Genomic DNA, 17,750 nt, shown 5'->3' with positions numbered 1-17,750 from the left:
ATTACTTCTGCCCATATTTTTTAATGTCATTTATATTGACGCCTTCTTTCTCTTTGATGCCTATTTTTCTTACATTGTTCATCTTCGCATCATCTTGCAGGTGATGGATTATTCTTTCCTTCTTCCTCCTTGTTTTTAAGAGATCCTTTCTTACTTTTCACTAGCTGCACCAGCATCTTCAAGATCTGAAACTCTGTCTTCACATTCACTTAAACGGTTTTGCAAGCTTGTGATTGAGATTTTAATTTCCTCTATATCTCTTTGACTTTGCTTCACGCGATCTATTTCTTTCCTGTATTGCTCATTCAAGGAATCCATCATTTTTCTAATCTCCTCTATTTTTTTAAATCAATGTCTTCTTTAGAAGCAGTTATAAATTCTTTTACTGCAGTGTTTTTTTCAGATTGGTTTTCCTCCCTATGTTTCGTTAGTTGCTTCTTTACTTCACATGCTATGAGTTCTGAGAATTCTTTTTTTTATTTCAGAGAAGAATTGTGCTCTGTGTTCCTCTATAACTTTCTGCTATTGTTTTTTTACTATCGACTCTATTAATTCATACATTTGAGCCGAACTAGTGTTCTCTGCAGTTGTTCTGTGTGGGCATTGGGTTTCCTCCATATATTTCTACATTTGATTTTTTTCTTCAGATGTTATTAATTTAGGGATTTCTTTTTTTATTTCCAATCCGAGTTCCTCTGTACCTTTCTGCAGCTGTTTCTTTATTTCAGAAGCCATTGATTCATTGCTTTCAACTGTGTGATTCCCAATGTGTTCTGTGTTAGTGTCCTCTACACTTGTTATGGTTGGGTATGGGTTCTGAGATTGCATTTTGTTCCTTCTTGTCATTTTGCGTAGCACTGTCTTCTGACCTTTGTTGTAGATCTTTGTTGCAGTTATAACCTTAGCTCCTACTGAAGTTCAGGTTCAGAACTAAAAAGTTTGGATTTATCCAGCTGTGCCTGTCGTGGGTCTGGCTGCTGTGCTCAGCTCTTTCCTGCTGCTGCCCTTGGGGGTGAACCTGTTTTTGCCCCTCTGGCAAGATTTTCTGCTCCTGGACCATCTTGGTGGTTCTATCCACTACACTCTCTGCAGGGATTGCAGCTGCAGGATTTCACCCAGGGCCTGTATGCCAGTCCTGAGCTGAGTCTGTATGGGACAAGGTGGAGTAGGGGGGGAGAGGCAGCTCTCCCATACACTCACTGGGCCTGGGCTAGGACTGGGTCTGGGGGTTCCTGGAACATGGCAGAAATTCCTACTTGGCCTTCGGAGTGGGGAAGTTCTGCGGAGTGGTGTGGGGCGTCCCAAGGATGTAGAAGCATGTCTCACTGATGCTGTGCTTGGGCTTGGACCTGTAGTAGGTCCCCCCAGCACAGGGTAGCTGGAAGCTCTCCCACACACTCACTGGGCCTGGGCTAGGACTGGGTCTTGTGATTGGTCCTTTAAATTTTGGGGTCCTATTGTTTTTTAGTTCTTTATAAATTCTTGACAGAAGACCTTTCTCTGTGTTATTAGTTTAGATTTTTTCCAAATTTGTGGGTTGTCTTTTCACTCTGTTGATAGTGTGTTTTGACATGCAGAAACTTCTCAATAAGAGGAGGCCCCAGTTCTTAATTATTTTAAGTATTTTCTCTGTAGTTTGATTTCTCTTTATGGGATGTTTCTTACCAGTAGTCTTCAAGTTTTCCACCCACTTTCTCTTACAGAACGTTTACTGCTCCTGTTTTAATGTTTAGATCTTTAATTCATCTTGACTTTAGTTTAGTGCATGGTAATAGACCTGGGTCAAATTTTAGTTTCTGACATGTAGACAGGCAGTTTTTCCAGTTTCATTTATTAAAGGCTATCTTTCTTCCAGTGAACATGTTTGGGCCCGATGTCAAAGATAAGATGGCTGAGTGTGTTTGTAGTTGTATTTGCATCTACTAATCATTTCCATTGATCCTCTGACCTATTTTTGGCTAACACTATGCTGATTTTATCACAGTAGAATTGTAGTATAATTTCAAGTTCAGGATTGTAATGTTTTGTCCCTTGCCTTTATTGCCCAGGACTCCCTTTGTTATTCTAAGATTTTTTTGGTTCCAAATAAATTTTAAAAATGATTTCTCTAAGTCAGTGAAGTATGTTGGTGGTATTTTGATAAAGATTACATTAAATCTGTTTAACAGTTGTAGGATTATGCCATCTTCACATTGTTGGTTCTTCCTATCCCAGTGCAAGGAATCTTTCCATTTTCTGAAATTCTCTACAATCTCTTTTTTCTTAGTACTGTAATTTTAGTTGAATAGATCTTTTACTGCTTTAGTTTGATTAATTCCTAAGCATTTCATTTTCTGTTATCCTATTGTAAAAGCATTGTTTCTCAAATTTCTCTCTTATTGTGTTTCTTATATGTGTAAAGGAATGCTATTGCCTTTTGGGTATTGACTTTGTATCCTGTTATGCCACTAAATTTCTTTATCAATTCTATCTTCTTGGTGGAGTTTTTTTGGGCCTTCCAAGTACAGTATCATGTCATCTCCAAATAGTGATAATTTAACTTCTTCTTTACCTATTCTTTTTTTTTTTGGGGGGGGGGCTGGCTCAGAATGCCTTCAGGGCATGTTTGGCTGGCTGGAATTGTGGGGATAAAACCACAGCAACCTGAGGCTGACTGCTTTGTTGAAGCAACTTTACCTATTCTTATTCCTTTTATTTCTCTTGCTTGTCTAATGGTATTAGCTAATGATTCTAGAAATATATTGAATAGGAGTGGTGATAGAGGACATCCTTGTCTTGTCCCAGATCTGAGAGTAAAATATTTCAGTTTTTCCCCATTTAGAATTATGTTAGTCATTGGGTTGTCATAAATGGCTTTTATCAGATTGAAGTAGGGTCCATCTATTCCAATTTTTTGTAGGACTTTGAACATGAATGAGTCTTGGCCCTTGTCAAAAGACTTTCCTACATGAATTGAGATGATCATGTGGTTTTTAGATTTGGCTCTGTTGATATAGTGTATTACATTTATAGACTTGTGTATGTTGAACCATCCTTGCATCCCTTGGATGAATCCTATGTAGTCATGGGGCATAATCTTCTTAATGATTTGCTGTATTCTATTTGCTAGGATTTTATTGAGGATTTTTGCATCTATGTTCATGAGGAAGATTGGCCTTTAGTTGTCTTTTTTAGTTACATTTTCTCTAGTTTTGGTATCAGTATAATACCTGCCTCCAGGAATGATTTTGGGAGTATTGCTTCCACTTTATATTATTTCAAGTCAAAATAAAATCAAAAAGGAGTGACATCTAAAGACACAGAGATGAAAAAATAGAGATACAGAGATGAAGACACAGAAACAGGCAGTAACAGAGAACAATTGTTTAAATCATGTAAACAGTCATATGTATCAAATTTCTACTATATTTCAGGCACTGTCTTAATGTGATAGGCTAAGTAATTATCTTCTAAACATCTGTTAATTTCTTAAATCATAAAACCCATAAATATTAGTTTATATGCCATAATTATGAGTATAATTTTGTATGCAAAATATATGACTAAAGACAAAGATGTGACTGAAATGAAGAGCTTGAGGTGTGGAGTCCCTTTTCATATTTATGCCTTTATGTCTGCTGAAGTTGCCTCCAAACTGAGACAGAATGAAGAAAGTATGCTCAAGACAGCATGAAGTTAGGATGTTTTGCCTACCTGAGCAGTGAATGACTTGATAGGGAAAATAAGGTAATCTTTTATGGAATAATCAGAAAAAAGTTAATTCAGTCAGACTGTCCCCATGCCTTCCTTGCCTGCCTTGCTTCTTAAAGCAAACATCTGTGCTCAGCAAAACTCTATGCCTTTGTTCTTCAATAAGTCTTAGAGATTGAGTCAGTATAGATCTTCATTCCATTTTGGTGAAGATCCGTGGCTCTGCAACAAAGACATTCTCTGGTCTCTCTTCTCTCTAACAAGGTTGGTCTGAACATGGCATTGATGTGTTTATCTGGAATGTATGCATGTAAAAGCATGATAGAAAATATGAAGAAGACAAAGATTGGAATGAAGGGACCAACAGTCAAAGAAATTCAAAGCATATCAAAACACCACTCAAAATTAAAGAAGGCAAGGAAAGATTCTCTTCCATGGTCTTTTAAAGAAGTGAAACCACAGCCACTTTGAGTTTGGATTTTTTTTTGTCTCCAGTATGATAAGAAAATAAATTTCTATTATTTTAAGCCACAAATGTTTTCTAAAAGTGTTATGATAGCTGCAGGGATCGAATATATCTTGGCAGCAAATGAGGAGAAAAAATACCAACTTAAAGAAACAAAAAAAGTCTGTAATTACAACCAGTTATGCTGAAATACTTGTCTCTGGCTTGAAAATATCTCAGAGACAATAGTCATCGGATATGTTTTGCTTTGCTGCATTTTATGGAAGAATATAAAGAGCAATTATATCCATTAATTATATATTCCTGATTGTCTGGGTTGCAAAGTGGATTATATCAGGAATATTTGACAGCATTCTTAATATTGCTAAAATTCCAATATTGATTAGAACTTACCAAAGTTCTTCCTGAAGAAGTTAACTCAGAATATATTGTCTGCAATTTATTTCATAAGTAATTATTAACTGGCAAGTAAAACAAATTAGGTGCTTGATAAACACATACAATTATACTTTCCAAATAGTTTCATTTATGCTCAAATGAAAAGACAGTTTCATGAATTTGCAATCAAGGATGCAAAATTGGAAAAACAACAGAGCTTAGGAGAGTTAATTTGGTAGTAGCAACAAATGCACACATTGCCAAGGCCTCCCACCTGATATGGTGCATGCACTGCCCTGATAAATGTTTTTCTTGGCAAAAAATCATATACAAATGAGTCTGGAGATTCTTCCTCACTTGCTGGTATCCATTATTACTCCTGTGAGGAGTTAGTGGCTGTAAAATAAAGATCTGCACCAGTGCAGATAACAGACTCCCATGCTGTACTTCACATATTCAAAAGCATTTGAGGAATGATGCTTCCCCAAACTTGCCATTCATTTAACAAATTGGAGCACAGTAAGGCATGTACCTTGAGGAACTACTAGCTTTGTACATTTTTGGAATAAAAGGCTATATTTTATATACTTTATGGTGTAAGGCATAGCCCCAAAGTAACACAACTTAGTTCCAGCAAAAACAAGTTTAACTAAGTCTGTGCTTGACAAAATCGGTAGAGGAGCTGAAGTCTTTCCTCATTACAGCCAAAAAAAAAAAAAAAGTATGCTAAGCACTGAAATGGGGCAAAAACTGACCATTCTAGGTACTATAGTTACAGAAATTCATATAAGAGACAAAATTTTCAATTTTATAGATGCTTAGATTCTATTGAATTGCAATGGGTAAAGGAATTAAAGAGAGTAAACAAATGAAAAACATTAGAGGAGCCATGATTTGAAATTACAAATAAAACGGTTATGGAGGTTTCATGGAAAGGGAGATGAGAGGCGAAAAAAATCCTTAAAAAACACAAGGGAGCAAGCTACATAGATTTTGGCAGGCAAAGCGCATTAAACAGAAAGAGTAAAATGCCCTCTAATAGGAGCGTGTGTTTTAGAGCTGAAATTGGGCCTGGATTGCTGGAGCTGAGTGACTGATAAGGGAAGAGGCAGAGATAAGGTTAGAAATGCCACAGGATAGGGGAAAGGCAGTATTATTGCAGCCATATAAGGATCATTGCCAGGTCTCTGAGTTTCATTCAGAGAACTATGTAAAGACATTGGAAGAATCTTTGCAGAAATATTGTGTTTTTATTTATATTTTAAAATGATCACTCTGTTTGCTCTGATGAGTTCAATGGAAGGAAAAGACAGAAGGGAGATCTTTCAGAAATCTGGTGGAATAATCTAAATGAGCAATTATGGTTTGAAAAAGGGTTTCCTTGATAATCCCTGTTAATCTGAGGAAAGCACAGTTATAGTGAACTACAGACAATACCTGCAGGTATGTCAAGGGGGATTATTTGTGATTTACTTTACACAACATGTCCACATGAACAAAGTCTTTCTAGATTAGCAGTTACATTTACTGAATACTTTGTACCAGTGTCAAACATTTGATGATGTGTACATTCCTCACAGCCATTTTATTTATCAAATAATATTATCACTTATATTTCAACAGTGAGGAAACTGTAACACAGGATGGTGTGTTAACCTTTCTTGAAATCACATACTTGATAAACATTAGAGATAAGATTTGGATTCATATAATTAAATCATGAAATATATATGTTCATTCATGTAACAATTATTAATATCTATCATGTGCCAGGTACTGGGATAGATTCCAAGGAGTATGAAAATAAATTAGAATTTTTCCTTGAATCTTATATGTCATATATTAGTGGGGGACTTAAATAATAAATAAATAACTTCTGTTTGATAAGTGTCATGCTAGAAGTACATAGAAATGCCTTAGACAATAGCTATGATTATTTGAATAGTATTGGAAAGTATTATTTGGGCAGAGATTTGATGGAGATGTACAAGATAGTTAGATGAAAAACACAATGTGGGAAGAAAGATTTCCAGACAGACCATTTATTAAAGATTTCCAGACAGATCATTTATTAAAGAAAAATTACAGAAACATAAATATCACAAGGAACTAAAATATGGTAACCTGTTCTGGCTGAAGTAAATGATGACATGGAAAAATACAAGGGAGAGTCTTGGATGTTGAGAAGTCAAAGACAGGTGGACTTCGCATCATAGAACTTTTATTGTACAACAACACAGGAAAATGGAAGCAATATTAATTAAGGAAGCATGGTGGATTATTAATTGGTAGTCAACTTGTTACGCCAAGTTGAATTGAACTAGCACACTTCTGGGTATAGAAGGCCCACCTGAGGTTTGTTGCCAGCAGCATAGAAGGTAAAACAGAAGAAGCTATTGAGACTCTTCTAGGGATGCTGCTTGGAGAAGCTGTTGGAGCTATTGGAAGCCTTTGGTTCTGGGCAGTTCTGGGAACTCAACTTTCTCATCCTTGGAGGAACTTGGGACTCAACTGTTGCTGACAATGGCCATGGTGTCTTTGGGGCAACTGTAGTGCTTAGCTTAAGCATTACATTTTAGCTCCAGTTCAGGTCACTCAGCCTGATAACACAGATCCTTCATCCCACTGGCATAGATTTTCTAGCTTCCAACATTGAACTTCGGACTTCTCCAGTGCTGATCTATGAAGCAGGCCTTCATGAGACTTTATCTTGGGCTCTAGATCTCCATTTAGACTTTTAGGAGACATTGTTAGGAGTTTTAGGTTTTCAACTGGAGTCATGAAGAATATTGGAATCCAGGCCCTTAGGTGGGCTCTGGTCTTTAGTGTGTAGGTAGATTTTCTGCACTTTCTTTGTATATGATTCTTTCTGTGACTATTAGAAAATAATCTTGCAAAATATGTCCTCTATTGTATTTTTATATAAATGTTTGCAGTGTGTTCAGGGTCTCATTTCCAGATCAGACTCATAGTGATCCGCCTGTTTACAGACTCCCAAGAACTGGATTACAAGTCTGTGCCACCACGCTGAGTCCCAATTGCCTTCTCAGCATACCCCAGGGGCTGGAGATCGAACCTCCAGCAAATTGCACCTGCTTGCCATTGCTTTAATCCACTGGGCTATTTGGCCAGCCCCTCTATTGTACTGTTCCCCTTGCAAAAAACCCAAACCATAACAGGGAGCAAAATGATTGCATTTTTGATTAAACAATTTGATTAACAATTTGATTAAACAATTATTCTGTAATGTATGTAAAGGATATGTAAGATTAAAAAAAAGTCATAGAAGTGTAAGAGAAACTACATAAAAAGTTATTTCTGTAATCCAAAAACAAGTGTATGGACTATAGGAATAAAGATGGAAGAAAATTTCTATTTTTTATTCATTTTATTGAGAAACAAATAGCAATGAGACAGTTTCAAAACCGATGAGAAGGACAGTTTCAGTAATTACTACATTGCATATTGTCTTCATAGTGGTTATTCATAGTACAAGATGCAGACATGATATCCTGTCCAAACACTATTAGTACAAATCTTTCTTCTCATTGAATTAAGAGAAAATAGCTGTATATCTATCATCACTCTTTTGTATATACAGATACAAAGGGGGATACAAATGAAGAAAATTTCTATTTAAAAAAACAGATCAACAAGGAAGAATACATGAACTTTTTTGAAAATATGTAGTTCTGGGAACTTTTCAGTGAGAGTAAACTAAGTTTTCTATATTTATGCCTGAATGGTGAAGTTCTTCGCAGAAAGAAAACATATGTGGAATAGTGTTTTTGTTAAGGGCATGTGGATATAACATAGCATTTATAAGCTCAAATTTCATAGATACTGAGTTAAAAATACCTCCAGAGTTGCCAGATACAAATGTAGATGATATTAATTATAATGTTTAGCGATAAAGAGAGAGTCAATGACACACATTTAGGAATTAAATTGAGCACAAGATCAAAATCCGTAATTATCTTAGGAGTTGTCAATATTTAAGGTAAGGAAAAAAGAGAAAGAACTTTACAAAAGGCAATTAGAAAGAGAATTTATAAAATAAGAGACAAAAAAGGAAGAAGGTATCATAGAATGAAAAGGATGAGGTCTTACGGATATACCATGTTTATGCCCACAAATCCCAAATTTGTATTTCCAGATCAGTCCTTTCCACAAAAAAATTGTCCATCAAACCATATACTTGGTGTCTCTATTTTTATATATTACTAGCCATCTCAAACTTAACCTGACCTAAGCTATACTCTTGAATCTATTCCTAAAACTTGCACCACTTATAGGTCTCCCCATCCTTGCAGTTGCTTAAGAAATATATCATGAAGAAGTCTTGAACTTTCTCTTTTCGGTATCACATCCAGTACTGCATAATCAGGAGAACGTGCTAACTGTGACTTCAAAATACCATATGCATTCATTTTCTCCTTATTTTTTTCTTCCAAGAAACCTAGACAATGTTCCAAACCACAAAGAGAACCAAGTCTTATATGTACATTTTCCTACACACATATATGATAAAGTGTGATTTCTAAATTAGGTACAGAGATTAAAAACAATAAAAATAGAACTAATATAATAATAGACTGTAAAGGAAAGTTCTGTGAATGTGGGGTTTTTTTCTCTCAAAATAACTTGGTAGCCATCTTGGTTATCAGAAGAACTATAGAAGTCTCACAGCATTGCTGATGAACTAACCCTTAAGTTATATAATGATGGCCACAAGGACAAAAATGGTGAAATTGTCAGCTCAGATATTGTAAAAAGAACCTGTGACATGCTTCTTTTAAGTGAAAAGCTGACAATTCTTGACTTTACAAAAGGATAAAAAACAATATATTTTAAGCTAATATTGGACATATTTTTCTTCAATGAAGGAAGAAAAAGAAATGCATGCTAGCTTTGTTACCTGGTGAAACACAGACAAGTACAACAATGGAAAAAATATTAAGAATCAGGTGGTACAACTTTCAATAACCTCCACAGCTACTGTTCTTTTTCTGAGACATTGTTTTACGTACTTATCTCTCCTTGCTGATGCAAAATATCTGATGCTCAGAATTAATCAAGGAAAGTTTAGCTGATGGTTTGTAGAGGTTTCAGTCCATACTCAGCTGGCTCTAACTTAGATTGCTTTGGTGGAGAGTCAACCACGCATGGTGACAGATGATACGAAAAGCAAAAAGAGAGGACAGGCAAATCTCTTTTCCTCCCTTACACTGTATGCAAGCTATGTGCCTTAGGGTGAGAGTTGCTCTCACAACCCAGTACTAGCACTAGACAGTGAACCAGTCACAAACTCTAGATTCAGCCACCTCAGAAAAGCCTGGCCCCATGATGGCCTAAATTTTTGCAGGGGCAAGGAGGGGGACATTCAGATGGAAATCTTAACAGATAACATCATCTCCTGCCTTCAGAGGATCTTTTCAATCTTTTTCCTTGCTTCTTTAATTCTCAATATAGTAGTGAAAATCAGAATGACTAAACCATAAATCAAAACTTGTTTCTCTACATGAAATCCTCAAATACTTTGCTGTTTCACACGTGATCTTTATGTCTCACTTATAGCAGAGTTGTCTCTCTTATCTCCTTTTCTGCCATCCATCTTTCTTCTCCACTCTATTCACACTGCGTGTTGCTGTTCATTGAGCACATTGAATATATTTTTCTTTTCACAGTCTTAACTAAATTGTTTTCTCAGTTGAAATGCTCAGCCTAGCATACTTGCATCATCCACACCAAAACTATTGTCCTCAAGTATTTTTCCTCAACGTGAATGGAGAGTGTCCTTAAACATTCTATTTCAAATTGTACACCATAGCTAAGATCTTCCTTGTTTATTAAAGTTTTCTTACATTTAAACTATTATATATTTTATTTGTATTGTACCTACTATGAAATTTGCATTAAATAATATACTTTGTTTATGTTACGCCCTACTAATCAGAGAGTACATGCTATTGTATGTAGATTAGAAATATCTTTTCCTTTCCCTTTTTATAAGAAAATCAAGAAAGAAGAAACAGAAGCACAAATTGATGATTTAATATTTTTAAGTGTCGTCTTGCTGACAATGATATAAAAGAGTAACTCAGGAAACTTTTAATGTCTATATTTTATTATTATTATTTGAGTAATACTTAAATTGTAACAAGGACAGAGTAGTCTGAAATTTAAATCTAATTAATGAAAAATAAACATTGTATCTCTTGTATTGTTAACTGAAATTCATCCCAACATATGAAGCATTATATTTTCCTACACCTACAAGCTAGTTACAATTTGCTTCACTCTTATTAAATTATAGGCTACTGGACTCTTTTAGAATATTTTGCTGAGTTTACACACCTATAATATTCAAATAATGGAACTTAACAAAAAAAGGGGATACAGATGAATGTCCATTTTGTATCTGTGTATTCAAAGTGGTTAGGATAGATATATAGTTACATTAGGATAGATATATAGTCACTCTACTCTTAATGAATAGAGTGATTTGTTCTAATGGTGTTAAGATATCATGTCCGCATCTTGTACAGCAATTAACCACTAGGAAGAAGGCATGCAATGTGTTAATTATTGAAACTGTCCTACCAATTTGATTTGAAACTGTCTCATTGCTATTTGTTTATCAATAAAATTATGGAAAAAAATAAATTACTTATATATTTTAAAACTTTATCTGTATTCAATAAGTGGCTGGATACATCTAAAGTGTCAGGTTAGTGTGCAGCTTACATGATGAACAGAAAATTTCCAGTTAGGTTATTTTTACAGATGTGCTGAAATTGACTTCTGTTCCAGGCAGTAAATTGTCAGACATGAGAGGCTACTGTTAACTTGAAGGAAAAACCAGTAGGGGAATTTGAAAATTTCAAAGTTTCATAAATGGTAAGAATTACTTTTTGCCATATATTTCTGCAAGTTTTGACATATATGCCCTAACATTTTCACAATCAGAATACACAAATTTTCCTCATCACAAAACATTTGATTGTGTCACACTTTTGTAGTAAAAACTTAACTCCATCCAAAATTTTGGCAAAACAAGCCCATTGTTACTTTAGTAGGAGCTCTTCTGAAATGATACATAAATGAAATCATGTATAGTCTTAGATAAACATGTAACTTGCCTTCTTTTCTCATTTTGTATAACGTATTTGAGATAAACAATAGTTATTATATGTACCAGTAATTTAGTAATTTTTATCAAGTAGTAAAACTTCATTGTATGGTTATGCAAGTTTATCTTCCACTGGAGGGGCACTGACCTTGTTTCCAGTTTTGGGCTTTTATTAGTAAAGCTGATATAAACATTTTGAATACACATTTTTGTGTGGATATAAGTTTTCATTTCTCTAGAAGAAATACCCAAGAGTCAGCTTGATACAGCATACTGAAACCACATGTTCAATTTCATAACCAAATGCTAACTCTTTTCCAGGCTGGTTTGCTACTGTTTCGCATTAGTACCAGTAATGTAGAGGAATTCTGGTAGAACTTAATCCAGCCTAGTACTAAACATTATCAATTTTGTTTGTTTTCAATGAATTTCTTGACACAAATATCTGTGTTTTCCTTTTGACAATATTCCTAGCAGAGTGGAAACATATGCTGTGAGATATCTGACGTGGCACTAGCAACCTAAATGCAAATGAAAGAGCTTCCTCCAGAAATGTCCTTCAAAATAAAGCATTTGATTAGAAAATCAGAGTCAAGGTTGGAAACAGTATAATCAATGAACTAGTAAGTTGGCAAACCAAATGCAGTTGTCTCACTATTACTCTCCCTCATTGCAGTATCTGCTACAATCATGAAGAAAATAACATTCCTTACCATAATTATATTTACTTTTAGTTCTTACACAGAAAATATCATAAAAAGAATTGAATAGAATAAAAGGGGGTAGAGGAAAGTACCTAAATGACAGACTCCATGCCTAGCATGCACAAAACCCTGGGTTCCACCCTCAGCACTAAACTACATAAAAATGGATTTCCTGTATCACAACATGACCAAATGGCAAACATGGTGTGAACAAATGATGATATGTTACATTGTGAAGAGAAAACTAACAAAACTCCCTCCATATAGTACATCTATTTTAAAATAATGGCAACATACTTTTGAGTTCAAAATCTTGCAAAAATGCCAGTGTCCACTACTGTATGGAGGTGTTCAAATATGAAATTTTGTTTTTCTATATTTCTCCACTGAAATGTGTATGGGATAAAGCTTAAAATTTAATAAAATAGTTCTAAAGTTGGTATTTACTTTCTAAAAAATCTTTATATTTTTACAGTATCTACCAGGAAAATGTTCCTTTTAACTACAGTACTTGGAGGGATAGCCATTCCTGTTCTGAACATAAAAGACAATAGTGAGACTAGACAATTTTTCGTCACATCAGATACTAAGACATATTACTTAATGACAGTATTGAAATTTAAAAAAATGGGACAAGAACAGACCATCAATAGACTAAATATAATCTTTAAACTTAAGGACATAGCATTTTATTTATGTTAAGCATGGCACTTCAAATCAGCAAAGAAAAAAATTGAATAAATGGTAATGTCAGTAAAATAAGTGGTATAAATGAATAAAAAAGATATATAGAAAAATTGAAATTTACTTTTTTCAAAGCTATCAAAAAATCTGCAAATTTTTGGCAAATTTATTATAAAATAAATCCAGAAAGCACTAAATAAATTTATCACAATGACTCTTTTTGAGGATCATGGTCAAAAAATCATTTCTAAATATTAAAAAATTGCAATAAATTGATAATTATTGTTAGACTAAAATGTGAAAATTATGTAGGAAAATAATGACTTATATTAACAAATTTCTAAAAGGTACAATGTATACACATTATCAAAAATAAGCTTATAATTACTAGTGATAAAGAAAACTAGGGCTAGGGAGATACCTTGGTGGTCTAAGCACCTGCCTGCCATGCACAAAGTCCAGAGTTCAATCCCTGGTACCCCATGCTATGCCAGCTTTGGAACACCGGATGTGGTAGCACACTCCTGTAATCCCAGTGCTGGGGAGTCTGAGGCAAGAGGATCACTGAGTCTGAACTACACAGTGAGGTCCTGTACCAAATAAATGAATAATAATGAAAAATTAAATTACTGACAAGTTGTACAGAATTAAAATTCACTATATCAATATGTTTTATTTTAAATATCTTACCAAAGGAAAACTTCTGCCTGTTATTCACTAAAGAATTAGGGCAAACCCATGAGCTATGTTAAGAAATGATCATAATTAATACTACATGCCTGTCAATCATTGACCCATGAAAACTAAAATAAAAATCAGAGTCAGAATAAATGCCCTCTTCCTGTTTTTGAAAGGGCAATTCTATCTCTTGGAAGCTATTTGAATAAGTATTTGAGAATAAAGTATACGAAACCCATTGGACAACTCATGTCCTTACTAATCTAAAAATCTTCCTTTTTTGTAGTTAGAATCTGTCTATGGAGATTTCATCAACCACCAAAGCATATATTTTCCAGTTCTCTGAATTAAGTAGGTTTTTTACATGATTCAGAAAATACCCAGAAGTGGAGCCCGCCCCTCGTCGTCCCTACCTCTTCCCACCAAAGTCTGCCCGCGAAATCCTTGGTGCGAATCTAGGGCTGCCTGGTGTGTTGCACTAGGCGAGTGTGTTGTCCGGGACAGCCGAGTGCAAGGAACAGCTGACAAGATAAAAATAGACTCACAAGAGAGAATTCTAGCACCATCATGCAACGGAGTATCATGTCATTTTTCTACCCTACACAAGAGGGGAAAACAAAGAAGCCTGAGAAGGAAACCAACAGCACCAGCAGAGAGATGGAGCCCCCTCCAAAGGTGGCACTAAAGGAGCGGAATGGGGTGTTGCCTGAGAGCGACTCTCAAGTGAAGAGGCCAGGGCGGAAGGCAGCCAGGGTCTTGAGCAGTGAAGGGGAGGAGGATGATGAAACCCTCAGCCCCACCAAAGACCAGGAGCCAGGGCCAGACTCCCCACAGGGGCCCTCTTCCAGCCGTGCTGCGTGCCCCAAGAACAGCCCTTCCTTCTCGGGCACCACCTCCATGGACATCTCCCCGTCAGGAATACCAAAGCGTCTCACAGCTCGGAAACAGATCCCAAAACAGGTCATTCAGGATGTCCTGGAAGATCAGAGTGAGGACAAGGACAGAGAATACAAGAAGTGGAAGATGGAGAAAGAAGCAGAGACGCCAAAAGAAAGCCCCGCTGAGACTGGAGAGGCAAAAGTGAAGGAAGAAGAGGAGGGGGTCCAGCCCCTGACGCCTGCTGAGCTCTCAGAGTCCCCCAAAGACTTCAGCAAAGATAAAAAGTGTCTCCATACCTGAGGTAGCCCCAAAGCAGGAGCCACAGGAAAAGAACCAGAGCACTCCTGCCCCCAGAGGCCCCAGGACCCTCAACAGTTTCTTCAAACCCTGGAAGCCACCCGTCAAAACTGAAGTGAAAGAAGAGCCGTCAGGTACTCCGGGAAAGGAGGAGGCCAAGGAACCCCTGGACCCAGTGAACTTCAATCCTGCCAAGAACAATTACCATCCCATTGAGGACGCCTGCTGGAGGCAGGGCCAAAAGGTCCCTTACCTGGCTGTGGCCCAGACGTTTGAGAAGATTGAGGAAGTTTCTGCTCGGCTTCGGATGGTGGAGACGTTGAGCAACTTGCTGCACTCTGTGGTGGCCCTGTCCCCTCCAGACCTGCTCCCTGTCCTCTACCTCACCCTTAACCGCCTTGGGCCTCCTCAGCAGGGTCTGGAGCTGGGTGTTGGTGATGGTGTCCTTCTCAAGGCAGTGGCCCAGGCCACAGGCCAGCAGCTAGAATCTGTCCGGGCTGAGGCTGCTGAGAAGGGCGATGTCGGGCTGGTGGCAGAGAACAGCCACATCACCCAGAGACTGATGCTCCCACCGCCCCCTCTTACCACTGCTGGGGTCTTCTCCAAGTTCCAGGACATCGCTCGGCTCACTGGCAATGCTTCCATGACCAATAAGATGGACATCATCAAAGGCCTCTTCGTTGCCTGCCGCCACTCAGAAGCCCGGTTCATCGCCAGGGCCCTGAGTGGACGGCTGCACCTTGGGTTGGCTGAACAGTCAGTGCTGGCTGCCCTCTCCCAGGCTGTGAGCCTCACACCCCCAGGCCAAGAATTCCCTCCAGCTGTGGTGGATGCCGGGAAGGGAAAGATTGCAGAGGCCAGAAAGTCGTGGCTGGAGGAGCAAGCCATGGTCTTGAAGCAGACGTTCTGCGAGGTGCCTGACCTGGACCGAATCATCCCCGTGCTGCTGGAGCATGGCCTGGAGCGTCTCCCGGAGCACTGCAGGCTGAGCCCAGGGGTCCCTCTGAAACCCATGTTGGCTCATCCTACTCGGGGCGTCAGCGAGGTCCTGAAACGCTTTGATGAGGCAGCCTTCACCTGCAAGTACAAATATGATGGGCAGAGGGCACAGATTCATGTTCTAGAAGGCGGGGAGGTGAAGATCTTCAGCAGGAATCAGGAAGACAACACCGGAAAGTACCCCGACACCATCAGCCGCATCCCCAAGATTAAACTCCCCTCAGTCACATCCTTTATCCTGGACACTGAAGCTGTGGCTTGGGACCCAGAAAAGAAGCAGATCCAGCCATTCCAAGTGGTAACTACTCGCAAACGGAAGGAGGTGGACGCGGCTGAGATCCAGTTGCAGGTGTGTTTGTATGCCTTCGACCTCATCTACCTCAATGGAGAGTCCCTGGTCTGTGAGCCCTTGTCACGACGCCAGCAGCTGCTCCGGGAGAACTTTGTAGAGACAGAGGGTGAGTTTGTCTTCGCCACCTCCCTGGACACCAAGGACATGGAGCAGATCGCTGAATTCTTGGAACAGTCGGTGAAAGATTCCTGCGAAGGGCTGATGGTGAAGACCTTGGATGTCGATGCCACCTATGAAATTGCCAAGAGGTCGCACAACTGGCTCAAGGTGAAGAAGGACTACCTGGATGGTGTGGGTGACACCCTGGACCTTGTGGTGATTGGCGCCTACCTGGGCCGGGGAAAGCGGGCCGGCCGCTATGGGGGCTTCCTGCTGGCTGCCTATGATGCAGAGAGTGAGGAGCTGCAGGCCATATGCAAGCTTGGCACAGGCTTCAGCGACGAACAGCTGGAAGAGCATTACCAGAGTCTCCAGGCCCTGGTGCTGCCCACCCCACGGCCCTACGTGCGGGCAGACGGCGCTGTGGCGCCCGACCACTGGCTGGATCTCAGCGCTGTGTGGGAGGTGAAGTGTGCTGACCTCTCTCTCTCCCCCATCTATCCTGCGGCCCGGGGCCTGGTGGACAGTGAGAAGGGGATCTCCCTTCGATTCCCTCGGTTTCTTCGCATCCGTGAAGATAAGAAGCCAGAGGACGCCACTACCAGTGCTCAGGTGGTCTGTCTGTACCGCAAGCAAAGTCAAATTCAGAACCAAGGCATTGACTCAGACTCTGACAATGAAGAGTTCTACTAAGCCCCTGTGCTCCAGGTCCTGGGGCAGAAGTGAAGGGGACCCAAAGATGTGGAAGATCCGGTGTTGCAGTCTGATCTAAGTGCTGGGCCCGGGATTCATTTGGTCACTTCTTTCAATAAATAATTATCAGACAAAAAAAAAAAAAAAAGAAAATAACCAGAAGTACTATCTACCACTTAGGGTGAATGTCCATAAATGAAAAAGGCCATTTAAAACAAAATTTCATGTTTCAATTATGTTGATAAAATATTTTAAGTGTTTAAGTTGAGAAAACATTTTTTTTTTCAGAACCGGGGATTGAACTCAGGCCCTTGTGCTTGCCAAGGAAGCACTTATTCCACTGAGCCATCTCCCTAGCCCCAAACTTTTCTTAAAATTTATATTAGTAAGAAATATTCAGTGGTGATTTTAAAATTTTTTAATCTCAAATGTTAAGCCTACTTTAATTCTTTTTCTGCTGTGATGACAAGTCAAAGAAAATTTTATGCATCAAAATATTTCTAACATGCTGCTTATGAATTTTTAAAAGTTATACTTGAATGTATATTGCAAATGACAAAAAAATCAGCAAAAGAAAGAGCTAAAAAAATTGGGGTAGTCAGAATGTAAAATGAAAAATAAGTTTATTTAGATATCTTTCACAATTGTAATTATGATAAATTTATATTTGAAATTATTATAAAAATAAAAATGCATAAC

At 38.1% G+C, this 17,750-nt stretch overlaps 1 pseudogene; it reads left to right on the top strand.

Moving 5' to 3' along the window:
- Positions 1 to 14,160: 14,160 nt before the first annotated feature.
- Positions 14,161 to 17,051, top strand: LOC101573032 (annotated as a pseudogene).
- Positions 17,052 to 17,750: the final 699 nt, after the last annotated feature.

This window comes from Octodon degus, unplaced genomic scaffold, assembly GCF_000260255.1.
Source record: "Octodon degus isolate 3935 unplaced genomic scaffold, OctDeg1.0 scaffold00224, whole genome shotgun sequence".
NCBI lineage: Eukaryota > Metazoa > Chordata > Mammalia > Rodentia > Octodontidae > Octodon > Octodon degus.
Note: the sequence above shows the minus strand (reverse complement) of the source record. Positions and strands in the feature narration are given on the sequence as shown.